Genomic DNA, 13,530 nt, shown 5'->3' with positions numbered 1-13,530 from the left:
TTAAAAGGTCTATACCTAAATTAATTTTTATCCTTGTTGGTATTACCTATATGAAAAGATTTATTAACTTTTAAACAACTTAAGTTTAAAAGTGGCACTGTAACTCTTTGGTCTTCAATTCCATCAGAGAATTGAGAAGGAATAAAATTGCTTGAGTAAATAGGAAGTGCATGTTAGCAGCTTCCAAAAAATAAAAAGAAAAAGTGACAGAAACAGATTGATGCCTGAACAATCATCCATAACTCTTTATAACATTGGAGCATCATCTTCAGCCTCCTGGCTCAGAATATTTGACAGACATATATTTGAAGCAGGACCTATTTCGGTCTTGCTTACCCTGTCTTGGAAGAGTTTGGCAGTCTACTTCTCCCGCATTTAACTTTGCCCACTTTTGGCAGAATTTGTCTGTTTTGAAGTGGGGGCATATATGTTGTTTTTTTTTTTTTACCTGAGTGGATTGTTTGCTGCATTTGAAGCCATCTCCATATGGAGGTTCTTCAATGCTCATTATCTTCTTTTAGGTAGGCACGGTGATGCCAGAAAATGACTTGTCTCATTGTCAAAAAAAATCTTAAAATAATAACATTTTAAATGCCATATTCCGTAGGTCTCTGAAGTTTTTGAAGACTACCTATCTTCATGTAATCAATTTATATACAAAATCATATCTATCTGTTAAACTTAGGATGTATACTAATGTGATGAATTAGACTAGTGTCTGACATGACTGTAAGTTCAATAATTAGCAATTAACTTACATATCTAATATTCTAACCACCTTTTAATAGTAGTTTAAAAGTATTGAAAGTAACCTTGACTTTCTATCAATATGGTAAAGATTATACCAATGTATCAAAAATAGACTTATTTTTGCATCAATATGCAAAATCCTATACCAGAGTTAAAATTAACCTTATTTGGGAATAACAAATAAAACATTAAGTTGAGTAGATTCAATAATCTATCTTTTTTATATTTCTATAAATTATCCCTGTATTATCCTTGCTTCACTTTGAATAATACCACTAATAATAAACATCTACCAATGATAATAAAATTTCGTAGCCATAGCAAACAACCAAAAACATACCCAACCCCCTTTAAGGAAAATTGGACACCATTCTCTTGGATTTCTTCTAGCTGACAGTTTGGACATGTAAAAATCCTGTAGGGAGTCCAAATAAAAATGGATAATTAAGCAAGCAACAACATTTGTAGCCCAGTCTTTGACTGTTGGAAAATTTCAGCCTTAATAAAACTCTTCTTTGGAACATTCTAAAATGCTGGACCAATTAAAATTAGTGCTTCCTTCAAAGTTCTTTTGGGAGCAGGCATTAATGAGAAAACAGCAATTGAAGCAGTTGAGGCAGGAACAAGCAGAATGCTGGAACATGCAAAATGCTGGAACAGATGTGTCAATGTCTCAGCATGCTGAATAATTATTTTGTTAGGTTTGATCCAGCATCTCTGGTGTCCAGCTCTTGTTATGCAAACAAATAATTTCACAGAAGCATTATAGAGTTCTAACATTATAAATGTATGAGATGTGCAGGATAAAACTAAACTGTAAGCCAATTTTATCTATACAATTGAAAGATTAGCATAATACATTTTGAGGATATTATGGCCAAGGATTTATTGGCCAAGTATTGATAGAGTTCAGGCTGGAGACATTTTTTTTTTTATGTCTCAGTCAGTTTCAGAGGTATTTCCAGGTAAAGGGATTATCAACTAATGTTACCTGTTCTGTTTGATCTTAATTTCTCTCTTCTTTTTTACTGGCTAAGGTCTTCTGGTGGTCTTCCTCTGTCACTTCTGATTTGTATTAGTTTTGAAGGAACCCATAATTTCTCTTCTCCTGCATGACCATAAGCAAATATTTGGCCCAGCATAACACATTACCCACTTTCCATTGTGAAGTTAGGGTATCTTTGAAATATATAGGCTGAAATAACTCAGCAGTATTTCCTATATCCCAGTGTCTCTCTGCAGCTGTTGTTTGTTGTCCATTAACATTTAAGAAATTTAAGGTCAATAAAGCATTATGTAATCTATCTCTGGGGGCTTTTAATACCCCTCTTTGTTTGTTAAACGTGTCCCTTAAAGTACAATTGAAACTTTCAATGACTGCTTGACCAGTAGGATTGTGAGTTATACCTGTTACATGCTTTACCTCATAATATGTAAAATATCCTTCCATTTTATTAGACACATATGCTGTAGCATTATCTGAAAAGTTTCTGTAAAGCAAAGGATACCATCATCAAAACAAAATGACTGCCTACAGATTGGGAAAGAATCTTCACTAACCCTTTATCTGACAGAGGACTAATATCCAGTATATACAAAGAACTAAAGAAGCTGAAAAGCAGCAATCCAAGTAATCCACTTAAAAAATGGGGAACAGAGCTAAACAGAGAATTCTCGACAGAGGAATATCAAATGGCAGAAAAACACATAAAGAAATGCTCATCCTCATTAGCCATCAGGGAAATGCAAATCAAAACGACCCTGAGATATCACCTTACACCCATCAGAATGGCCAAGATGAAAAACTCAAGCGATAACACATGCTGGAGAGGCTGTGGAGAAAGGGGAACCCTGCTCCACTGCTGGTGGGAATGTAAACTGGTACAACCACTCTGGAAAGCTATCTGGCGCTTTCTAAGACAAATAGGAATAGTGCTTCCTCCAGACCCAGCTATACCACTGCTAGGTATATACCCAAAGTTTGTTCAAGTACACAAAAAGGACACTTGCTCAACCATGTTTATAGCAGCTCTATTTGTAATAGCCAGAACCTGGAAACAACCCAGATGTCCATCAACGGTGGAATGGGTACAGAAATTGTGGTATTTTTATACAATGGAATACTACTCAGCAATCAAAAAGGAGGAAATCATGAAATTTGCAGGCAAATGGTGGGATCTAGAAAAGATCATTCTGAGTGAAATATCCCAGAAGGAGAAAGACAAACATGGGATATACTCACTTATATAGATCTATAAGATATGATAAACATAATGAAATCTATACACCTAAAAAAGATAATCAATTGAGCGGACATGGGGTAAGATGATCAATCCTCATTTAGAAAGACAGATGGGATGTGCATTGAACGTATGACAGGAGTCTACTGAGCGCATCTGAAAGACTCTAACTAGCAGTGTTTTCAAAGCAAAGACTCATGACCAAACCTTTGGCAGAGTACAGGGAATCATAAGAAAGAAGGGGAGTTAGTCTGATGGGGAAAGGATAGGAGCTCCACAAGGACCAAATATATCTGGGCACAGGATCTTTTCTGAGACTGACATTCAACCAAGGACCATGTATGGATATAACCTAGAACCTCCACTCAGATGTAGCCTGTGGTAGCTCAGTATCCAATCGGTTTCCCAAAGTGAGGGGAACAGGGACTATTTCTAACAGGAACTCGATGACTGGCTCTTTGGTCTACCCACCACCGAAGGGAGGAGCAGTCCTGTTAGGCCACAGAGGAGGGCTTTGCAGCCAGTCCTGAAGATACCTGATAAAACAGGATCAGATGAATGGGGAGGAGATCCCTCCCATCAGTGGACTTGGAAAGGGGCATGGTGGAGATGAGGGAGGGAGGGAGGGAGGGAGGGAGGGAGGGAGGGAGGGAGGGAGGGACTGGGAGGGAATGAGGGATCGGGACACGGCTGGGATACAGAGTTAATAAAATGTAACTGATAAAAAAAATAAAATAAAATAAATGGGGAAAAAAATAAAAAAAGAAAAATAATAAAAAAAAATAAAAATAAAAATAAAAATAAATAATTTGTTTAGGTATGCCCATAATTGTCATCACTTCTAATAAATGCATAATAACTGAATCAGCCTTTTCAGAGCTTAATGCTGCTGCTCATTAAAACCCTGAATATGTGTCTATAGTATGGTGCACATATTTCAGTTTACCAAACTCTGTAAAATAAAGCATGTCCAAATTTCATTTCTTCAGTTACCTTTAGGGTTACTTCCTTCAGGTAGTGGAGTTTGATTATGTAAAGAACAAGTGGGGTATTTTGTTTTACAAGTTCTTTGGTTTGTTGCCAAGTGATAGAAAACTCTCTTTTTTTAATGAAATTCTGAGGCCTCTGTCATGCTTCCTATCAATAGCTGATAAATTTCATCCTTGCCTTGTGCTGTATCTCATACTGGTAAGCCTGTATGAGATCTGACATGTGTTATATACAACATATTGTTTCTATTTTTGATTACTTGTTGTAATTGAAGGAACAGTAGTTAAGTCTCAATAATCCTGAATTAGATCAGCAGTTTCTACATGCAGAACAACTCTTTCTGCATATTGAGAGTCAGTGAATACATTAAGAAATTTGGGAAAATCTGATAACACCAAGAGAATTGCATATAATTCTAATTTTTGAATTGAATCATAAAGACTCTCCACCACTTTACTCAGATTTTCTGAATTATAACCTTCCCTTTTTGATTTATTGGCATCCATATAAAATATGGGAGCTTCAGACATTAGAGTTCCTTTTACTATATGCGGGAGAATCCAATTGGTTCTTTTTATAAACTGAAGTCGCTTGTTTTTTGGGTATCTGTTCTTGATTTCTCACAAAAATTCACAATAAGCTCTTTGCCAATATTCATTGTCTGCCCATAATGACACAATCTCAGCATTGGTAAAAGGCACCACAATTTCAGCTGGATCTATTCCAGCCAGTTGACGAAGTCTCACTTTTCCTTTCAGGATCAATTCAGAAACCTTTTCTATATATGACTTTAGGTTGTTGTTTTTTTTTTATAATTTTGTTTGTATGCCAAAAATATCCATTCTAAAGTACAGTCCTCCCTCTGCATAAGAATTCCTGAGGGAGAATAAACAAAGTAGGAGAATAACCAAGGGAGTAGAGGGCAAAATAACCAAAATTCAGGCCCTCTTTGGATCAACATGGTCTATATATGCATCTTGTAATTATATTTCTACCAGAGCCAATTCTTTTTCAGCTTCAGTTGATAATGTTCTTGGACTATTTAAGATCTTATCACCCTGTAAGACTTGGCTTACTTAGCTCTTGAGTAGCTAAACCAAGGGCAGGCCATAGCCAGTTAATATCTCCCAGCAGTGTTTGAAAATCATTAAGAGTTCTTAACTTTTTTTTTCTAATTTGAACTTTTTTTTGGTCAAATTTTCTGTAGAACTATTTTGTATCCTAGGTAGCTAATAGAATCTACTCTTTGTATTTGTTTCAGGAGCAATCAGTGATCCCCAATAAGGCAAAGTTGTATTTATTTCATCAAAAATATTTTCTAATGTTTTGTATCTGAATCTGCTAATAAGATATCATCCGTTTGGTGGTAAATTATGGATTGAGGAATCTACTTACGAATTACCTCCAAAGGTTGTTGTACAAAATATTGGCACAAAGTAGGACCATTTAACATCCCCTGTGGTAAGACCCTCTAGTGGTATCTCTTTATAGGACAGCTTCTATTCAAAGTGGGTTCTGAGAAAGCAATTTTTCCCTATCATGTTCATGTAAAGGAATTGTGAAAAAGCAATCCTTTAAGTCAATCACTATAATAGGCCGTTCTTTAGGTAACAAGGAAGGCAATGGGATTCCGGATTGTAACGATCCCATTGGCTGAATAAATTTGTTAATTTCTCTTAGATCTGATAACATCCTCCATTTGCCAGATTTCTTTTTGATGACAAATACTGGAGAATTCCAAGGGCTATTGGACTCTTCTATATGTTGAGCCTCCAGCTGTTCCAGGACAAGCTGTTCTAGTACCAGTAATTTTTCTTTACTCATAGACCATTGTTCAATCCAAATATGTTGGTTTGTAAACCACCTTAGTGTTAATGTTATGGGAATTTTATTAGCACTAGCTTCCCAACAGGAAGGTGAAAAGATGGTCTCTGCTGTGTTTTATTTATGGACAGTCTGGACAGTCTGAAACTGTTCTTGATGATTTTTTTTAATAATTTTAGCTTCTTTATCAGGAGTATTACCCGATTTTTGGCTTATCTTGGAACTTGGGGGGATGTTAATCTGGATCTTCCATTGTTGTAACACATCTCTCCCCCATAAGTTTATGTCTATTTCTGCCATGTATGGTCTTAGTTTTCCTATTTGACCTTCTGGTCCTATACATTTAAGCCATCTAACACGTTGTTTCACTTTAGATAAAGTTCCAATCCCTTAGAATTGAATATCCATCCCTTGAAGTGGCCAATTTGGGGGCCAGAATTTAGGAGTAATAATTGTGACATCAGCCCCAGTATCTACCATGCCTTCAATTTCATTACTATTAAAATTATCTTAATTTTGGCCTTTGATCATTTATGGAGGTTTGCCAATATATTTGTTTATTGTTCTCTTCCTGTTTTTTTTTTTTTTTTTTTAATTTATCCATAGAATCTGCTTTGGCCTTGCTGTCCAAGATTTTAATGTTTATTCCCAGAGCAGTGGTGTATAATTTTTTTGTGTAGGAGTATCCCTGTCCTGTTTGGGGGTCTGCAAGAGGTTCCCTCAGGCATTTTTTTGATAAAGGATTACCCCATTTATATGTGACTGCTCTACATTCATTAGGCCAATGGTGACCCTAGCCACATCTTCAGCATATTCTAGGAAGCATAGGCTCCCTTCTTGAATTATTTTGGTTTTCCTGGTAATTTCTTTTGTAGTAATCTTGCCCATCACAATTACAACATTCCCCATGCTCTTTTGGGGTAGCTTCTCCTATCAAGGTCAAATTGGGTTAATGAGGTCTGATGTCAATCGTATTTCTAAATCCATTTGTCTATTGGAGCAGATCTTGCTCTTAGTGGCCTTATTGCCTCTTTGCATTCAGTATTATCATTTTCAAAAGCTAAAAATTCTATTAGTGCTTTTCTAGCTAGTGGATCTGATATACTTCTATCCACAGCTGAAGTCAATCTTTGCAAAAAGTTAGTAAATGTTTCACTTGGACCTTGTATAACCTGGGAGAATGGCTCAAGCCTTTTTCCTGATTCCTCAACCTTGTCCCAAGCATTTACAGCTGTTAGGCAACATAATGCTAAGGTTTCTTCATTATATACACCTTGCATCTTTGTGTCATCATACTGCCCATCACCAAGCAGCTGTTCCTTAGAAACACCAACACCTCTGGCTCTATTTTTTGTGTGCTATCTCTCTAGCTTCTTCTCTCCACCATGAAAGCCATTGTGAATATGGCCCAGGTTCTAATATTGCCTTTGCCATATCCTACCAGACCTTGGGGATTACTCTACTTTTGATTGACTACAAAGTCAGCATTTTTTTTCCAAATGGTGAATGCATTCCAAAATTAGTGACACTATCCTTAAATTCTCTCAGATCTAGCACTTCCACAGGCCGCCATTCAGCTTCTTGATAATACAGTGGATAATCATCATCTGCTGGTCTCTGCTCTATACTGACTGCATAAGCCAACATTTGTTTTTTAACCACCTTTGGTTGGCTTTCTTTATTTTTGTCTTTTGCCTCTACCTGACTATTTTCTTCACTTAGTATTGTAAACTCTTAAGGTCTGCACCCATATTTCATGCTTATCTCCCTGTTGTTTGTTTTGTTAAATAATCTCTTGAATATCTTGTTTTATGCCTCTATTCCAACTTTTATTTTTTTCTTTATATTGTGCTAGTTGTTCTTTGTGCTGTTCCAGTATCTTTTCAAAAACCTCTGCCTTATTTCCTGTTGTTTATTCCATTCTTTAAGTTTTTGTATCTCCTGTTTTATGTCCTGTTTCCAACCCTCATTTTTTTTCTTTTATTTTGTTCTAGTACGTTTTCTAAAGCCTTTGCCTTCCAGAAGACATAAAAAGCTAATGCAATGATTAAAGTGAAATTGAGGACTATGAATGTAAGCATAGTCACAACTTTTAGGCTTTCCTTTATTTCACTCTTAAAACCATAGAATAGATTATCAGCCAAGCTCCAAGAAGTCTGTTTTATTGTTTCTTCCACCCTGTTATACCGTAGTGGCAGTTAGTTTTGATATGTTAAGTCTGAGGTGAGCCCACAGTAGAATGTCTTTTACTCCAAGGCATGTTTAAGAGTCTCTCTTAAAAAGACCCTAATTGACCTGGGAGTTTTTAGGTTTTAAGTTTGGGTTGTATCCCTGGAAGCTTATTCCCCCCTCCAAATTATGCTTAAGTATGAATTAAAGGATATGGATACTTAGATTAGTTGGGCGCCTTTTGTTTTAAGTGGTGATTAATATTTACTAATCATTATCTTTTAGTAATGCTGTTGTTAGTCCTATACAGCTGTGTACCCAAATCACCACACAAAGACTGGGCTTATTTAGTTAAGCTAGAACACAATACTGGGCAATAGTTACTCCATCCTAAACCTCCAAGCCCTAATAATTTCCTAACATTTAGATTTCCCACATTATACTTGCTTTTTGCGAAATCTTGGGTCTGGTTCATGCTCCTCATCCTCCAAGATCTCTCTTCCAGGTCCATCTCCCAGCTCTCCTCTGGCCCCTTCTCCTCCCACTCATTTCCTTCATTCTAGTTCCTCCCCTCTATCCTGTCCTTTTGGCTCCTCCCAGCACAACATTGTGTCTAGTTGCTTTATTTGGAAGTTTAAACCAAGTTGAGACAGGATGCTTAGAATGAGTATCACAATGCATTATCTGGATTGAAACCAGAGAGTGGGGGGTAGAAATCAGCATTTGAATGAACGAGGGTAAGGTGTATGCATTTTAAAAGGACATTATACCAACAACTGTGCTTGATAATTTCCAGAAGTCTACTCCTGTTGTGTCTGCTCCTTTTTTTTTTTTTTCTAGGGTTTTTAGGTTAGTTAATAAGTTGCTGGAATGAAATTTCTTGAGTTTCTTCTTGAAGGCACTTTTTGCTATGAACTTTCCTCTTAGCACTGCTTTCATTGTGTCTCATAAGTTTGGGTATGTTGTGCCTTCATTTTCATGGAATTCTAGGAAGACTTTAATTTTTTTCTTTATTTCTTCCCCGATCCAGCACTCATTTAGTAGGAAGTTGTTCAGTTTCCATGTGTGTGTAGACTTTTTACTATTTCTGTTGATGTTGAGATCCAGCTTTATTTCTTTGTGATCAAATGGATACAAGGGATTATTTCAATCTTCTTGTATTTGTTGAGGCTCGCTTTGTGACTAATCATATGGCCTATTTTGGAGAAGGTTCCATGAGATGCTGAAATTAAATTCTTTGTGTTTGGGAGTAAGTTTCTGTAAATATCTTTTATGTACATTTGATTCATGACCTCTTTAGAGTCATTGCTTCTTTTCTTTAATTTCTGTTGTGTTGACCTGTACTTTGTTGATACTGGGGTGTTGATGTCTGTCACTATTATTGTGTAGGGATCTATGTGTGGTTTAAGTTTTATCAATGTTTCTTTTACAAATGTGGGTGCCCCTCTATTTGGGACAAAGATGTTCAGGATTGTGATGTCTTCCTGATGGAATTTTCCCTTGATGAGTATGAAGTTTCCTTGCCCATCATTTTCTTAAATAATTTTGGTTGAAAGTCTATTTGGAAAGTGTATTCAGATATTGGAATGGCTAAGCTTGCTTGCTTCTTGTGTCCATTTGCTTGGAAAGCCATCTTCCAGCCCTTTACCCTCAGGTAATGTCTATCTTTCTTAGGTATGTTTCTTGTATAAAAGAGATTGCTGGGTCATTTTATGCATCCATTCTGTCAGTCTGTGTCTTTTTATTGGAAAATTGAGTCTATTGATGTTGATAGAGATTAATGACCATTGGCTGTTAGATCCTTTGACTTTGATGTTGGATGTGGTAGTAAGTTTGTGTTCTTGGTTGCTTTTTGTTTTACTGTAATAATGTTAATTATGACCTGTGGTTTTTTTTTTTAAAGAAGCTAGATTTCTTGCATTGTATTTTTCCTTCTAGTGTTTTCATAACGCTGGATTGGTATGGAGGCATTGTTGATATTTGTTTTTGTCATTAAATATCTTGTTTTCTCCATTTATGAGGACTGAGAATTTTGCTGGGTATAATAGTCTTCGCTGTCATCTGTGTTCTCTTAGGGCCTACATCATATTTGTCCATACCCTTCTGGTTTTCATAGTCTCTGTTGAGAAGTCAGGTGTGATTCGGATGGGTTTACCATTATATGTTACTTGGCCTTTTCCCCTTGCATCTTTTAGTATTTTTTCTTTGTTCTGTATACTTACTGTTTTGATTATTATCTGGCAGGAGGATTTTCTTTTCTGAAATAATTTATTGGGTATTCTGTAGACCTCTTGTACTCTTACTGGCCTCTCTTTAAGTTGGGAAAATTTTCTTCAAAGATTTTTGTTGAAAATATTTTCTGGGCCTTGAAGGAGGGAATCTCCTTTTTCCTCTATTCCTAGTATTTTTAGGTTTTGTCTTTTTATGTTGTCTTGGATTTCTTGCACCATCTGTGTCAGGAATTTTTAGATTTAACATTTTCTTTGACAGATACATCAATTTCTTCCATTGTATCTTCCACACCTGAGATTCTTTCTTCCATCTCTTTTAATCTATTGGTTATGCTTACCTCTGTAGTTCCTGTTTTCTTCCCAAAGTATTTCTCTCTACAATTTCTTCTATTTGTGTTTTCTTTAATTTCTTCAAAGTTTATGGAATGCTTCATGTCATCTTTGTACAGGGGCCATGTTGATTTTCTCTATATCACTCCAATTTTAGTATATGTACTGCTGAAGCGAGGACCACTTTATTTCAGGTGGTCATTAATAAAGTCACATGTCTTTGACTTCTGAGTTTCACATACCATGGATTTCAGTATTATTTGTTAAATGCATAGGTACATCCTCAGTCAATGAATTATTTTCTCTGAAAATGCTTCCTGATCAAGGCTACTCTTTGAACAAAAGGAGTTTAATTAGGACATTGCTTACATTTTTACAGAGATCATCCATAATGTCATGTCAGCACACAGTCATCTTGTAGTCCTTCACAAAAAGTAGAGCTTTACATATTTAACTAGAAGTGGCTAGCAGAGAGGGAAGACTGAGAGAAAAAGAGGAAAAGCTAGAGAGACAGATTCTTAAATATAGAATCTGAGACTGATAGAAACAAAGATATAATGTAATAGAGACTCCATTCTCTCTGGTCACTTTCTTTGGCATATCAACCATAAAGCATGCCCTCCTATAATATAAATCCAAAAGGAATTATATTTTTAATATTTTTTATTTTAATTTTTATTAAACACACTTCATTCACTTTGTATGCCTCTATAATCCCCTGTCCCATCTCATATAACTTTCCTTCTCCCTTATCCATGCATGCTCATCCACAAGTCCACCTGCGAGGTCTTTCTCTCTTTTCTTCTGATGCTAGGCTATTATATAAGAAAATGCCTACATTTTCTTCCTCTGTGCCCTCTTAAGGCTGTTGTACCAACATGATGAGGTGTTCAAAGATCAGGCCGATCAGTTCATGTCAGAGGCAGTTCCTGTTTCCATTACTTTGGAAGCTCCTTGGACACTGAACTGCCATGGGCTACATCTGAGCAGGGGTTCTAGGTTATCTCCATGCATGGTACTTAGTTGGAGTATAAATTTCAGGAAATACTCTTATACTTAGGTTTGTTTTTTTTTTCTCTTGCTTTTCTTTTGGAACTCCAGGCCTCTCCAGATTTTAGTATTTCCCACTTCTTTCATTAGATTCCATGCACTCTGCCCAACAGTTGGCCATAAGTGTCAGCATCTGCTTTGATACTGTGCAATGCAGAGCCTTTCAGGGGCCCTCTGTGGCAGGCACCTAACTTGATACCTGTTTTCTCCTTCTGCTGATGTCCATCCTCTTTGCCTTTCAGGATGAGGACTGAGCATTTTATCCAGAGTCCTCTATCTTCATTAGTTTATTTAGGTGTAGAGATTTTAGTAGGTTTGTCCTATATAATATGTCTACATGAGTGAGAATGTACCATGTGTCTTTCTCTTCTGGTATAGCTCACTCAGGATGATCGTTTCCAGTTCCCACCATTTACCTACAATTTTCATGATTTCCTTATTTTTATTGCTGGGTAATTTCCAATATGTAGATGTATCACAATTTCTGTATCATTTTTTCAGTTAAGGGGAGATAATAGGTTATTTCTTGGTTTTGTCTCTTACAAATAAAGCTGCTACAAACATGGTTGAACAAATGTCTTTATTTTGTACTTGAGGATTTTTGGATGTCTGCCTAGAAGTGGATAGCTAAATCTTGAGGAAACACTATTCCAATTTGTATGACAATGCACCCGATTGATTTCCAGAGTCATTGTACAAGTTTACTTTCCTACCAGCAGTGAAGGATTGTTCCCTTTCCTCCACAATCTCTCCAGCATATGTTGTCACTTGAGTTTTTGATCTTGGCCATTCTGATGGATGTAAGTTGAAATCTCAGGATCGTTTTGATTTGCATTTCTCTGATGGCTAATGAGGTTGAACATTTCTTTCAATGTTACTCTGCCATTCAATATTCCTATTTTGAGAATTCTGTTTAACTCTGTTTCTCATTTTTTAAATTGGATTACTTGATTTGTTGCTTTTCAAAGTCAGTCTACCACTAGGGAGATTGGGTGGCAATTAATTGAGTTGTGGGGTCAGGGCATCCTATTGAAACTTTTAAGCAATCTATGGTGTTGTTATTAAAATATGTTGTTCTCTGCCCTCAACTGATAGATCAGTGCCATGTTCTTGCATCCACAAAGATGGTTCCTTCTGAATCAAAAGAGACCTTACAATACTCAGCTCTAAATGGGATTTTCCTATGAAAATCTCCCTCCCCTCGGGAAGAGTGTCATAAGTAGTGGAATTGAAGATAAAAGGAGGACAATTTCCTGAAAATCAGGCCACAGAGAAAGATGATGCATTCAGACTTGATGAGACTTGATAAGCTAGGGTCAATTAGAAATGGAAAGAGGACCTCCCCATCTGGGAACTAGAGAAAGGGCATAGTGGTAGAAGAAAGAGGGTGGGTGGTATTGGAAAGTGAAAAGTGGGCAGCAGAGGGGATACAAAGTGAACAATTTGTAATACTTAAATACATAAGAAAAACTGTGATCAAGGCGATGATATATACAGGATTGATGCCTTCTTCTTGTGGGTGGTGACAGGGTAGAGCAAGGATGAACTCAGTTTCTTTAAGGGACTTGGCACTGATACTCTGATCATGTTCCAATGAGAATATGAACAACACATACTAAAATTGATGATTTTAAAGATACTAAATTTTTAGTGTGACATATGGATAGAAATTTGAACATGGGAGCAATAGAAAAAGAGTGTAATGCATATTATATGGAATTACATAATCAGTAAAAATAAGTTGACAACTTTTATGACTTTGAACATGGCAATAAGATTCTGGTAATGCAGGGCAGTATTTGTCTTACTAAGTTATGCTTTCCAGGAACTCATTATGGAGCAGAGAATCCTGGCCATGAACTAGTCATTACCCAGCTATCTCAGACATCATGAGCTCAGGTAGCACCTATGAACCAGCAGTCCGTGTACTAACAATGCTTTGAGAG

The 13,530-nt window shown here is 36.5% G+C and overlaps 1 non-coding gene across 1 annotated transcript; it reads right to left on the bottom strand.

Annotated features, from left to right (window-relative positions):
• Positions 1–10,607: 10,607 nt before the first annotated feature.
• On the bottom strand, positions 10,608–10,715 carry LOC132651665 (U6 spliceosomal RNA). The gene has a single exon (XR_009589250.1). It is a non-coding gene; the product is annotated as a U6 spliceosomal RNA (small nuclear RNA).
• Between the last annotated feature and the right edge of the window lie 2,815 nt (positions 10,716–13,530).

The sequence above is a fragment of the Meriones unguiculatus genome (assembly GCF_030254825.1).
Source record: "Meriones unguiculatus strain TT.TT164.6M chromosome Y unlocalized genomic scaffold, Bangor_MerUng_6.1 ChrY_unordered_Scaffold_23, whole genome shotgun sequence".
Lineage (NCBI taxonomy): Eukaryota > Metazoa > Chordata > Mammalia > Rodentia > Muridae > Meriones > Meriones unguiculatus.
This window is presented reverse-complemented; position numbering and strand designations above follow the sequence as displayed.